At 41.8% G+C, this 14,243-nt stretch overlaps 1 protein-coding gene across 4 annotated transcripts in view; it reads left to right on the forward strand.

Moving 5' to 3' along the window:
• ctbp2a (C-terminal binding protein 2a) overlaps window positions 1-14,243 on the forward strand; it is a 72,685-nt gene that overhangs the window by 3,488 nt on the left and 54,954 nt on the right. The gene's annotated exons all lie outside the window — the stretch shown is intronic.

Below are 14,243 nucleotides of genomic sequence, written 5' to 3' on the forward strand. Positions count from 1 at the left end.
AAATGTACAGCTCGGTGTCACCCACATATAAACCGCCTGGCGCAGTCGGCCGCCGAGCTTCCAGGTGTGATTAAAAGTCATCCTCAGTGAAAACAGCTGCAAATCTTTAGTCTGTGTTTTTTTTTTTCGTGTGTGTGTTTCTTTGTTTAGCGACAGCACCCTTCGCACCTGTCAAAACAATGTGCGCCAGTCTTATTGTGGTGTACATGAAAGTGGAAATTTGATACATCTTTGAGGAAAGAAATGCACTTTTTTTTTTTAAGTTGTTGCTTTTTTCTTGAGCTCAAACAAAAACCCGGGCGGCTGTGTTATTTTGCATAATGGTTCCACTTTCCTGCACCTGTTCCGGTTATATGGTGTCTTTTGTCTTCCAGTTGTGAGAAGTAGTTTTGAGTCAAATTGATGTGAACTCTCGGAGGCAGCGGCAGCAGCAGGTGCGAGTGATTTCCTGTGCTGATAAAGCCTGTTTGTCCAGTCTACCAGCACATGCCCAGGATGCTCTTAAGTTTATGTGTGTGCTGTTGGATAAGGTAGGCATAGAAACATCATTCATTGTTTGCTGGAAATGTTGCAGAAAAAAAGTCTGTCAGATTTACTTTTTAAAAACGGGTACAGCAAGCTCCTGCTACACTGGCACCACACGAGCTGGCACAGCGCTGCCAACTCACAATGAGGTATTTTATCATCGTCTCAGCAGTAGCCAGGATACAAGTGGATTATATGCCAGGGCTGTATTTTAAAACATTAAGTTTTTAATTGAGACAACACTTCATGATATACTGCCCTACCAGCGCCAGGTTCTAAAGTTTAGCGTTCAATTTGCTTGCTCAATATGCCATAACACTTTTAGATAAAGTTTAAAGAGGAGGTATTATGCTTCTGACAGCTATTTGGTTTAATGTCAAAGACATTTGTTAGAAAATGTAATATTGATCTGAAACAAATCCCCATATAAGCTCCTCCCACCCCGCTCCCTTTGCTGTGCAGCTGTTTCAGTAAAGGAATGATATATACACTGCTCGGAGTGGGTGGCCGTAGTGAGTTATGTGAGTGTTTTCCCTTTGTGATGAGAGGATTAAGCTGAGTAAGAGATCGAGAGGTGAGGAAAGCATTTCCTGGATACGTAGGACGACCTCAGGAGAATCTTTTTGGGAAAATTTGTTTTTCAGGAGTTGCCACTACAGCCACTGAAGAAGGCTTTAAGATTACTGAAAGATGAGCTAGTGACTGAAAACGCAGCTCCAGGTTAGTTTTTGATGAGAGAACAACATTATAACTATATAGCAATTCTGCATAATACACCCCCTTTAAAGTCAGCTTCCTCAATATAATCTATTCTATTGTTGATGAAAGCCTATGTATGTATAAATACTTTTGATGCTACAGGACAAAATTAAATCCTGTAAAAGATAGTAAATAAACTAAACAGCAACAATGGACTTCGCTGGATGTTTGTATAATATCAGTGATTTATTGTCTGATTTGTTCTTATCAACATTTAAAGATGTGGCTGTAGGTTATTTATATGTTGTAACCTTGTAATGACAGGCCCTGGTTTGTAGTAACTGTCCATCTTAAAATGTACCTTGTCTTTATCTTGGCAGAGTTAAGTAAATGTTTAAGCAAAAGTAGCATAAAACAATTAGCTGCAGCAGAGTAAACCGTAAGCTGTGCATTATTAATGAGAGCTCTTATATAAGCCATAGCATTGAGACTGCTGGTGGATGATTAAAAAAGCATTTCCTTAAATTATTAACTCATTGTATGAGCAGAGGTTACAGTGGAGGATGTTTACCGTGGCCTGTGTTTATGTGGGTGGGAGTTGGCTCACACCACTTGGCCGTCTAATAACCTCCCACCAGGTGTAAAGCATCTCAGTGTGTCGCCCGTCACTGCTCCTCGTTAATGACCAGCCATTTCCCTCCAAAGAAGCCCTAATTGCTCTCAACTGCACTGGTGGGCATTATGCAAGAGCGGATGGATGGACGGGCACAGTTGAAAATCTAAGAGCAGCGCTATGGCCGCCCTGGTGAAGTGTTTGCCAACAGCGATTTCTCCTCCTAACCCCTCCTCCCCTTCGCTTGCCATGGCGAGGGCTTTAAACACCTGCCATTAACTTTCATGCAAACCTCGCAGGATTTAGGAATGAATAGTGGCACTGGCGTCCAACTATGGCAGTGCGTTTGTGTGACACTTTTGGAAGTACTAGTAAAGACAAAGCACCATCTGCACTCAGCGGGCTGTCCCGGCTGCCCTCTCTCCTCCCTGGGACAGAGGAGAGGCGTTTTGCACAGCATTGTTATGAAACTGTTCCTGCCGTCGCTGTTGCTACGCTGCTTGTAAATGCTGACAGCTAATAATGTCCTCCTGGATGACAGTGCCTTGCTGGAGCCAGAGAGAGACAGAGACTAATGAAGAGACAGGAAGTGGAGAGCGGGGCTGATACAGTGGAGAGAGCAGAGATCCCAGTCTGTGTGAGAGCTGGTGAAGTTTGGTACAAAGATCACACAGAACACAGTGAAAACCCAGCCTGCTGTATTGTGTTTTATTTCCTCTTCCTTCCTGTACGGTAGGTATTCTCCTGCCTCAGCGTCTGAGCGGCGAGATGGCAGCTGCTGGAGGAAGGGCTTTGTGTCAGAGAGAGCGCCCTGCTCAGACCAGCTGACATAGACTTGTGTCAGGAGGATCCATCCTGCTGATGTTAGGGAAGCACAAAGTGAAAGAGATGTCTAAAATGCTGAAGTGGGCCGGGGCCAGCGGAGAGATGGCTCTGTTTGTTTGCCTTTCTGCTGAGCACCACTTCACACAGAAAAGTTTTTTGGCTGAATTTGCTGACGGCGTGAAAGGAAGAAAGGAGTCTGAGTTGTGGGAGTCACTGGTGGGCACTCGGAGCTGCGGCTATTGTGGGTCTGTGACATTGACATTTGGACGCGCCAAGGGGGAGAAAAGAGTTAAAAAGCATGCATTTTTTTAGCTGTCTCTTACCACACAAAGTGTTTTGCCTCTGCAAACATTCGCCACATGAATATGCATGCTAAGTCCTCTTTTCTTCTTTGCCCTCTGAGCTGTATTTTTCTACCCAGAGACCTGTCGTGTTGTGTTTGATTGGCCCTGACATTTGAAAAGGTCCTTGAAAAAAAGTTGTTTATGACAACTGGAGAACTCTCCTTGCAGCAGAGTAAAAATGGCATTTTGAAAGGAGCACAGCTCCTGCATATTTAAATGCTAATAGCTGGGTGAATGTGCAGGCTAATAGGATGTTTCAATCTGGAAGAGTGCAGTATGCAGTCCCTTGGTCAGAGTGCTATTTTAGAGCGATGTAGACGACGCATCAGTTAATTTTGGCAACTGGTAATGATGAGTCTAAAGTTTTCTTTCATACACAAATAAATGATGAGTTTGTTTCTTTTATGAGTGTGATTATGTCAGCACATAAGCAAAAAGAACAGCTTATATTCAGAACAAACCCTGGGGGAGTTTTGAAGATCTGGCATCTGTAGAATATTACTGCGCTGGTTATGATGCAGATAAAGTTTAACAGCTTGTTTTACAAGCTTTCAGATGTTGTGTCAGAGTGGGCTGCTGTTTCAGCCCGGGCCCCTGGGGTTTGGACTGGGCAGCCCTGCAGTGAAGCTCTAGGTCTCAGTTTTATTGTGCACCGTGTGTTAGAGGCCAGATGAGTGCCATGAATCCCCCTGGACTTTGACCTGCTTTCTGTGTGTGGCCTCATGGCCTTGGTTTGCTCCTGGCTCTTACCCTGGATTACAGGTTTTCTCAGCAAGGCTCTCAGCCCTGCATTATTTCCATTTTTAACATGAATATAATTTTAGTTTGCTGCTTTAATGTAATTTATCCAGTTGGCAGTTGTTGACACGTGCTGCTTCACATAACAAGAGGCTAGAGATAAAATATTGAGGTGTTTTACTAGTTCACTTAAAGACACACAGATGTCTACCAGAAGAGACAGAGCAATTTCTTGTGAAACTATGTTGAAAAGGTCTCTCGTCTTGATTTATTGAATGTGGTAGGTCCAAGAGGTGAATCTGTGAATATTAGCATGTCCAAAGAACGCAGTTTTTTTTTTTTAATCCCTAAGTTCACCTTTGCTGCCTGCTATCGCTGCTGTAACACACTGGGTTAAAGTGCCTTCATATCATGCTTTTTATGCATTTAACAGCCTTTTACTTGCTTAAATGTTGGCAGACACCCAGACAGGAAATTCTGGCAGCTGTCCATGGATCCATTTGACTCCTAAAGCACACAGTTAAGTGAGAGACTGTACTTCCTATTGATTGAAATGAGCGGCGGATCACTGCTGTATCTACACTGACACACATGCACAAAATCACATCGCGGCAATTATTATACAGTATCTCCTTGTTCCGCCTCTCGTCGCTCTTGTGTTACATGAAATGGTGTATTATCTTGTCAGCCCCCCCCCCCCCAGTTTAAAAGTGTTGACAATGTGAGTGGCGAAGCTGAGCGATGGCGTCTTATCACCTCAGCTATATCTCCATTATGAATATGGATATGATCAGTGTTTGGTGAGCCCGGGGCTAGTTCTTTGATTCCGCGCTGCCGAGAAGCTCAGTGGGACGGTTGGCTTTTCAACTCATCAGCTTGTTCGCTCAGAAGGATGTTTGATTTACTGCCGTATGGAGATGTGTGATTCCTGATCCCGAACAAAGAGGATTTGCAGAGGGTTAATGTTTGACAGAGTCCCTCCTACTCAGTGCTGGGTAAACACTTCCCCTGGGACTTGATCTCTACAGTTTGGATTTTTTGTCTCCTGGGTGAAATGCTCTTTTTACATGCTAAACACATGTTTGCTCTGTTTTGTTCATGCGCGCCATCAATCACAAAGCATTCACACACGCCGAGACTTGTGGAGTTCTGTTGCGTTTTTTAAAATGTTTTATTGCGACTGTTTGCGCTATAGGAGACAGTGCGTTTATTAATTTAATCACTGTTAACCCGTTTTACATTTTGTAGGTTTTTCTCCCCCCCCCCCCCCCCCCCATCAGACAACAGAGGCCAGTCCATTAGCGAGATAACAAAGCTGCAGTATGTTAGGACTTTGCCTCGTCTGAGTTTCTGCTGACACACGGAGAATACGCTTTACCTACAGCTATCCAATTTTAAAATAAGCTGCCCCTAATTCAAAAAGATGAAGATCCCGTTATTATCCAACACCGCGTCCATTCACTTCTGCCAGAAAGATCAATTTGTTTTTCGGAAGTCTTAAAGTTGATGGAGCGAGGGGGAACATCTCAGTTGAATTTCACGCACCGCTCGCTTTATTCAGGTAGCGATAATATTGCCATTTTTTTTTTCTTTTTTTTTTTTCTGCGCCAGGCTTTGTTTTGTTAGTTTTGCCCGGAAGATGCCACAGGGAAGTTGTTTTCATTTCTCCGCGCGCCCTATGATGAACGGCTGATAACTCGCTCTCGTATGTGTTCAGGTCTCTCCAGCCTCGAGGGGAAGTTTTTAGATCAGAAACCTCGCTGCGCAGGTTTTTTTTTGTTGTTTTGTTTTCGACTTCCCTTGGTTATTCCCTGGCCCTGACCTCCGCGCGCCCGTCATCACCGCTAAACCCGGTGTCCTTTTCTTTTCTCTAAACAACAGTTGCGCCGGCTAATCCATCTTGCCCCTGCTCTGCCTGTGTCTTACTCAGTGCTCAAGTGCACTCTGATTGTCTTTGTTGGCGCCGCTGCTGTCCTTGGTCAGCGACTCCGTTGTTACCAAACAAACTGCGTAATTACTTAGATATGCCAATCATGTCTCAGAGAACGGCGGTTGCTAGGAACGTTTCAACTCCGGAGTGCTTTAGACCATTTTTGTTTGACTCACAAACCACTGTTTTCCTTGTTTGCCCAGAAGTAGTAATTTAAATGTGAAGAGAAGTGGGAGACCAGAGTTAAATTCTGTTGAAATAAGAGGAGGATGGATAAAATGTTGTATGTAATAACAAAAAAGAGTGCTGGGTTGACTGTAAATTCTCTTAAACTCCTATGAACCCTCTCAAAGTTCATTTGTTTTCTCTCTACTGCCTGCAAAAAGAATTTGTTTCTTCCCAGCCACATTATTTTGTATGAAAGGAATGCTTAGGGCATTTATGTAAATGCGATAGACGCATTGATTTTGTTTCTATATTTTAAAACTTACCATCATTATCTGTGCCCTTCTTTGTTTTCCCTCTTGACACTGCTGTCTGTTAACATGATAATAACCAGCAAATGTTGCTAATCCCCCACACTTAAATGGAGATGTATTATCATATTAAAGGAATAGTTCACTGTTTTTCCAACCTGAGATATAGGAAAATGCTGGGAGAGGTCAATACTAAAAACATCTTTGGTCTTTTTGCATGACTGAGGGAACGCAGTTCTTTCATACTGTGATATGTTCTTGCCTGAGCTTAGACGAGTTGATACATACCTGACCTGTCTGGTCTTTGTGTGTGCCCGTGGAAGAGCGTGGTAGCTTCCTACTTCACCCCCGTTTGGAGCTCTAGGAACATGTTGGGAGAAGCCAAATGCTAACACCATCTTTGGTCTTTTTGCGTGACTGAGGGCACGCACAAAGACCAGACAGGTACATATCAACTCGTCTAAGCTCATGTAAGAACATATCTCAGTATGGAAAAACTGTGAACTTTTCCTTTAAAGATCTCAGCAACCCTTTAGTGAAACAAAATGTAAGCCAAGGACATAAAGGTAGAAGTTAATAATGACTATAAAGATAATATGCACTTTCTAAACTAAAATATAGAAAGTGCATTCCAGTAATGTCAAACCAATTAAACACTATTTCTCAGTGTGTACTTTGAAAGTGCGGAACAATAGAACAAAAGGTCATGACATTGCTTTTGAGTTCAGCTTTAATCACTGCTTTGATCGAGTTGTCGACCAAAGTTGCCCTGTCCACTCTTCATAAACATTCTAAAGTATCACAGAGCACCCCCCTCTCTAGAGACTGCAGAAACCCAGCGCGGCCCCGTGCCGTGTGCAGTCATCTCGTCTGTGTGGGCCGCAGTGTCGGGCGGCGTTCTTGCAGCCCAGCTGAGACTGACAGATGGAATCATTTCACAGGCAGACAGAAGCAGAATACAGGAGAGCGGGGTGTGTTTATTAGTGTTCTGCACTAATGTAGGTCAGTGGCGTTCGGCTCGCAGATAGGCGGCCTCTGGGGCGACTTGGCCTTTCCTTAACCCCATTAACACCACTAACATGCAGTCTGCTTGTATTATAACGCACATCCGAGGAGCTAACAAGATGTTAATGCTGTGAGCAGGTTGATGAAGCCACTGCTAGTACACTGCAATTATCACTCACTTTGTCAGTCACGTGGCTAATGACAAGGAAATCCATAGGCACTGCTTTAAAGGCTTAATTAACATAGATGCCTGTTGGAGTCCTTATTAATGCGGTGACTGCTGGCTTATTGTCACATTCCATAGGTTACTGTGACACCGATGATCTCATTACTATCTTTAGCAACATAATCTTTCATGTTTGCTATTTCCTATTAGAGTGTCAAAACCACTTACTGTCCACTTGTAACTATGACATTCTTTGTCAAGAAAACAAGTTGTACTAGGCCTCATTAAATCAGGCAATTCAAATACACGTGTAGTCACCTTAAAGGCAATATACCAGATTTTTTTCAATGAAAGAGGAAACTATTAAATTAAACTCATGCCAAACATATTTGTTGCATCCCAATTCTTTACAGGGATGTGGTTTAGGCACATTTCACAACTTGTAGGGTCACAGGGGACTACAGATGAAAAATAGCCTGGCTAATTCTGGCTTTTTTAACCATGTTTGCTCATGTGTTGTATGAAATTGCACTGTCTCCTTTCAAATAAACTAATCTGAATGCTTTTCAGGGTCACTTTCACAAAAATGCTGAAAACTCGCCCGTAAGTTGATACAATTGCTTTCTATTTAGATGCACAGTGGTCTCCCCACAAAATGTCTCAGTTTACAATATACTAAAGGAGGACAAAACACATTTAAATCCACTTCAAAACAAAATCTTAACAACAGCCAAAAGGTGCCCAAGTTGCTGCACAAAGGGCATTGAAAACATGCAATTAAAAGTATACTCAATAATTCTAAAACATGGTGTCAAATGCCAGCCTAAATAAGTGTGCCTTTAGACTTCATTTAAAGTGTGAAAGTTAATTTATGGACCGGCGCTCAGGTGGAAGTGTGCTCCAAAGCCATGGGGGTGTAAAGTGAAAAAGGCTGGAGACCACCAGAGATGTCTCCTGTGGGGGGTTCAGACTCAGCCCTTTCTGGGTGGTGAACTGTCAGAGGGTCTGTTAGGGTCTGGGCTGTTCTTGTGAGCCAATGAACTTCAGTCCTTTGATAAATAGTAATTCTCATTCATTAGGTACAAAAAGGATGAAATTGTTTAGTAGAAGAGTTATTGCACTGACGCTTTAGCAGTGTTTTGTATTCACTCGTTCCCCTTGTCTCAGTAAAAAACACCTCCCTGATCGATGTACATAATATGTTTTGTTTCTGTGCCAAATAGAGACTGATTTGTTTATTTTCCATTTGATCTTGGAGTTATCCCAAACTGGTATAGTGTTATAGATATAATAAGAAACTAATGCAAAACCAAATTGCTGTGAAAAGCTCATTCGTACTGTTGTAGTCTTTTGGCGGCGAATGCGTGAGTCGGCCTCTCCCGTTGAGAGCCCTGTCATGATCCTCCTCCTTTTAGAAATGTCAAATTGTGAAGGAGCACTCATTGAAAATATGAACATTTGCACTCACTCTCTTAATTGATCTCATTTTAATTTGCAGATTAATTGCTTTTTACCAGCGCTGCATATGCATCAGGTCCTCAGCTGGTAATTGGTAGTGAGACAGATCATCAAGTTCACCAATTACGAGGCGCGCTAGACATCCCCACCACGCAAAAATGTACAAGTGAGCGTAATTAAAGAGAAACTATTTTAAGTGGGATCATGAAGATGTGTATGAAGTTTTTATTATGCAGAAAGTGCCGTTCTGTAATGCTCCTAATAGATAATGGGGGAGGTTAAGCATGACTTTATATCAACCAAGCTGCCTTTTTGTTGCTAATTGCCTCTTTTTACTGAGAAGATTTTATCTCGCTAAAGCGCCATTCAAGCGCAGCCACGAGCAAACGTGTGGAAACTGTACACTTAAACGGCTATATTCAACAAGTCAACAGATGGTTCTTAATAGTTTAAAGATGACTTTTTAGTAGCAGCCAACTGAAACGCCACATGGCCAGGACAAAGAAATTCATCATTTACTCAAGCCAAGACCTGAAAAAGAAGTTGCAATTTGACTCGAAGGCCAACTGGTTTTAGTACTTTGGCACAGGGCTTGGGCAGTTGCTTTTTCTTTTCTTACAGTAACGCGCTGGCACTGTTGGGGTTGGTAGTCAGCATTAGAAAGTTTAAGATTGGCGAATAATGTCGCCTAATGCATCCTCTTACAGCGGAGGAATGTCGGTAAATCTTGCAATTTTGACCTCCCAATACAGGCACTTAGCTAATGGGAACCTGTTGTCAAATTATGGCAAGAAACAGGGATGTGGTTAAAGGGATATTTCCGGATTTTTGACATAGTGCCTCATTTCCTAGTTATCCAGAGTGTTGTTGATTTCTGGAGATTTTTATATATTTTCTATTTATGCAGTCCTTATATTTGAAGAGTTTAGTGGTGCTAGGCTAGTGCTAGGCTAGCGCATGTCTATGGTAACTAGTAGCCTGCTTTAAAAACCTCTTCAAAATCATTGGGTAGTCCTCCAAACGTAGCTTACAAACCAGAAACCTGATGCTGCTCAAATATACGTTTTTAAATGCAACATGGTTTTATTTAAAGAATGATTCGGTCGACACAGACATTTATATCAGTCGTCTTGAGTTATAAGTGATTTGCCTCAAGTGCACTGTGCTTGGGTCAGACTTCTTTTAATGCAGGCTACTAGTTACCATAGACATGCACTAGCCTTGCACTAGCCTAGCACCACTAAACTCTTCAAATATAAGGACTACATGAAAAGAAAAGTGTCTCCAGAAATCAGCAACACTCTGGATAACTAGGAAACGAGGCCCTTTGTCAAAAATCCTGAAATATCCCTTTAAGATTAGGGTTATGTATACACTTCCTAACCAAAAACAAAGTTGCCACCTGCATCCAAGTAACTGTTATTTTATTTTTTTTCAAATTTTTATTAGTTCAATTATTTATCAGGGACAATGCAATCAACATTATTACAATTTAGGTTTACAGCTGATGCGATGCGTAAACAGCTTCTAGCTAGTGCTATTTTGCAGCTCATGTCCTTGGTTGGGTCTTTCTACACAATAAGACTTACCCCTAGAAGTGAACATTTAAACTCAGATATGGTGTGGGTAATGAATTCCATGCCGCAAAGAAGAGAGCTGGATCAGAGGGACGGAGCTTTCCTGAGAGCCATAATAAAATAATCATCTCCTTTACATAGATCGAAACGGGGCTGCTGTTCTAACAGAGGAAATAGTAATCAATTACATTACTCATCACTGCAAAATCTAGCGCAGTTACTAACAGGGATATTTGTGAACACCATTATTCCCAGCACTGTGGATTGGCCACCACAGAGTCCAGATCTTAACCCCATTGAGAATGTTTGACATGTGCTAGAGAAGGCTTTGCGCAGTGGTGACACTCTCCCATCATCATCATCATCATCACAGGACATTGCACAAGCTTTTTGAAGCGATGCCACAGTGAAGAGAAGTGCAGGCGGTTCTACAAAATATTAAGCCTGTGACCTTTTTTTTCCGGTCACACGGAAAATAGTCTGCTGTGATTCTGGATTGATCGATCTATAAGGCTCGGGAGAATGTCCCTCCTGAGCTGACTATGTAGCACCAACCCCGGCTTAGAGAAAAGTCCGCTTCAAAAGTTTCCCATATGGCCGACATGTTTTTATACCTCTTTTAAAAGCGTAGAATCTCCAAATTCAATAGTATTTAATGACCGAATGAGCACATTAACGCGACAAGGGCGTCAAATGCAATTTTAAAAAGCCCTTTCAGTGTACATAGTGGCTTGGAAGCTGCCGCAGGGACACAAACAAGATATAGCAACATAAGTGAAGAAACAATCTCCAAACTCTCTAACCACATTTGCATGGTTACTAGTGGCATGTCTGGAATGGCATCTCGTGGCATTCTGCATCTCAGAGACCAGGGCTGCCATGTTGTTATTGTGGTCGTGTCCATATGAATCTGCTTGTCCATAACCGCGCCTGTTTAATATTCTGTGACATGTTTACAATTCTTTATATTGAATTTGGATGTGGAGTATATTGTAGTGAGTCTTCGGCGGTCCGTGCGCTGTGATGGTGTTATGAAAAAATAAATAGCCAATTATCCCAGCGGAGGTTTGTGCCAGACTTTGTTTGAGTTGATTAGATGTAAGTAGAGAAGGAATGCGGGCCACGGTGAAAGGCTTGATGGGTAAGGCTAACAGGCTGCCGCGCTCAATAATGTCACCATTATACGTTTCCTGGGTGACTTAAACGAATAGGCATTATTACAAAATTGTGCATTAGCGCAAGTCAGCAGTTAGCAGCGCTGCAGTCTCATTTGAGAGGAAATGATGAGGAGGGTAAAAAAAAAAAGAAAAAGAAACCTAAAGGAGAAAGCGCAGATAAAAGGACGTCAGGTGCCAGCGGCTGACATGAAATCGCCAATGAAATGGATACAGATGGACTGACAGAAGCGGCAGAAGCGTAGTGATAGTTAGGTAAGAAAGAAGGGAGATGTAATTGTCAGTCGGCCTTCTCGTATTTGGACAGCGAGGAGTGGAGGAGGGAGAAGTAGAGTGGCTGGCAGCGAACGGGCAGGTTGTAAATCAGCCGGGTGAGAGACAGCTTTACGTGGCCCTCGCAGCCCCAACTATCCGATTAATGAGAGAAGAGAAACCCTAACCACCTTCCCCTCTCCTGCCCGTTTTTTTTCTTCTTTTTTTTTCTGCTATCTTGCACTTTCAGGGGACATAAATCATAGCCTCTTAAGCAGTCACTTTGGGAAACTGCCGCTGCTGCACACTTCCCCCCACGCACACACAAACGCACTCTGCTCTTCCAACGGTAACTATAAGCTATTGGTGTTTAAAGGCGCGCGGTGTTAATGAGATTCTACTGCAGCCAGGCACTGCCCACCACTAAAACGGCACCGTCCCAAAGACCTTCCGCTAATCTGTAGTTTTATTGTCGTAATAGTGTGGACAAAAGGTTAGGCTGTTCAAAAAGATAACAGCGGGACTAAAAAAATGTAGTGACATATGCTTGGATTGAAGCCAGATTGAGGCTGTGCTTTTTAAATTTGGCACCTAAATAAGAGATCTTCAGGACACAGAACTGCGAGCGATCAAGTGGGAATTTCTTTGGTTCACGTTGTGTATGTAGGGTCACTTAGGCTGGAGAACATTTTGAGATTTCCTTGGACTTTTGAACATCTATTAACTTCTGGCCATTTTAGTTGATGCGTAAATCCACATTAAAAATACTACCTTAATGTACTTGATAAAAATGTGCGGGAAAGTTGCAAACACTTTGGGATGGAATTGGATACATCATATTGCATTTACAAATAAGGGAGGGAAAAAAAAAAAAATTAGGATCGCATGGAGGCTGTCTCTCTTTCCCTCTCATGCAGCATAACAAGCACTCAGACCTCGAGAGAAAAATAAACAACACTACAGGATGAGAGTGAGGGGTGATGAGGTCAAACTGCTTGTTGAGCTCACAAACCGGTCCAAAAACCTTGAGGCATATCCATTACATTTTACAAATGTGGAATATGTGGAAAATGTGTTTTGTCAGAGTGATTTAATAACCTTTTTAATGATCAGATTTTTATATTTGAATTCTACAAGGATCAATGTAGGATCAGCACAAATGATGTTATCATAATAGTAACTGCATTATAAAGTTAATACTAGGGATGCACCGATCCGATTCTGGTATCGGAGATCGGAGGCGATGCTGGAGAATATCCGATACTGAATACCATTTTTTGCTCTCACTGCTTTAACTGTCAGAGCCCCATTGCGTCGCCAAAGATAAAGTTTTACTTACCTTCGGATATCTTCTGATCAATAAATGATAGAAACGAGCTCAAGTTCTCCAATAGTAGCGCCCTCTTCTGTCACATGGTGTCTTAGCTGGCGTACGTTGCGGTGGAATTCGGTAAATGTTTCTTTGGTATTTCTGTTATAACTTTAAAAAAAACTTGTTTATTATGAAAGTCCAGGTAGTCCTGGAAAAAAAAAGTATAACATTTGAAGGGTACATTGAAAGGGGATGTTTTTAATGGCATGAAAGTGTGACAAACTACTCCAGGTGAAAATGCTGTAACCATAGTTTTAACTACTGCAAATGTCGATAGAAACACCTAAATAAGCCTAATACAATAAAATAACCACTGCTGAAGCCAAGTGTTTATATTTTAGTTTAAGAATGAACTGATCTAACATATTTGTAATGATCAGATCACTTCATGTGAGTTGAAACCTAAAGCCTGTCATATACCCAAGGATATTTAGTGTAGAAAAGTCCAGTGATCCTTGTTTAATGTTCATCCATTAGTTTATCAATAGATATCATTGATAATTGATCTGTAACATTGTGACAATGAAATATGACTTTATTGATCTTAAAATGGAGAAAAGAGTCAATTCAATATTTCACTCAGAGAAAGACACTTTTAAGAAAGTCTCTTGGTATCGGTAAATATCGGATATCAGCAGATGCTCAAACCCTAGCAACGGTAGCAAAAAAGATGGATCGGTGCGTCTCTAGTTAATACACAGTCTGCAGCCGCTTTGTATCGTTGTATAATAAAAAAAAGTCTGCGCACAAGGTAACAAAAATTACGTTTGTACAAAAGGACTGTCGGTCATGGCCTCTTTGTAGTTACGTATAGTCTGGATCTAAACGGATTGATATCTTTTGGATATCTTGTCAAGGCAAAAATGGCTCATATAGTATAGACTGTTAAAAAAAAAAAAAAAAAAATACACTCCTTTGTGATGATAACATGATATTTTCCATCTATGCTGAACATTTATTTGAGTAGCCCATGTTCTATACTTGCAACCATTTAACCTTGAGCCGAGCCACTGGTTCATCTCACAAAGCCTTCTTCTTCTTTTTACTTTCCTTTTCCTTCTGTGTTTTTTTTTCCTTCTTTCTTTTTT

The sequence above is a fragment of the Gobius niger genome (genome assembly GCF_951799975.1).
Source record: "Gobius niger genome assembly, chromosome: 7".
NCBI lineage: Eukaryota > Metazoa > Chordata > Actinopteri > Gobiiformes > Gobiidae > Gobius > Gobius niger.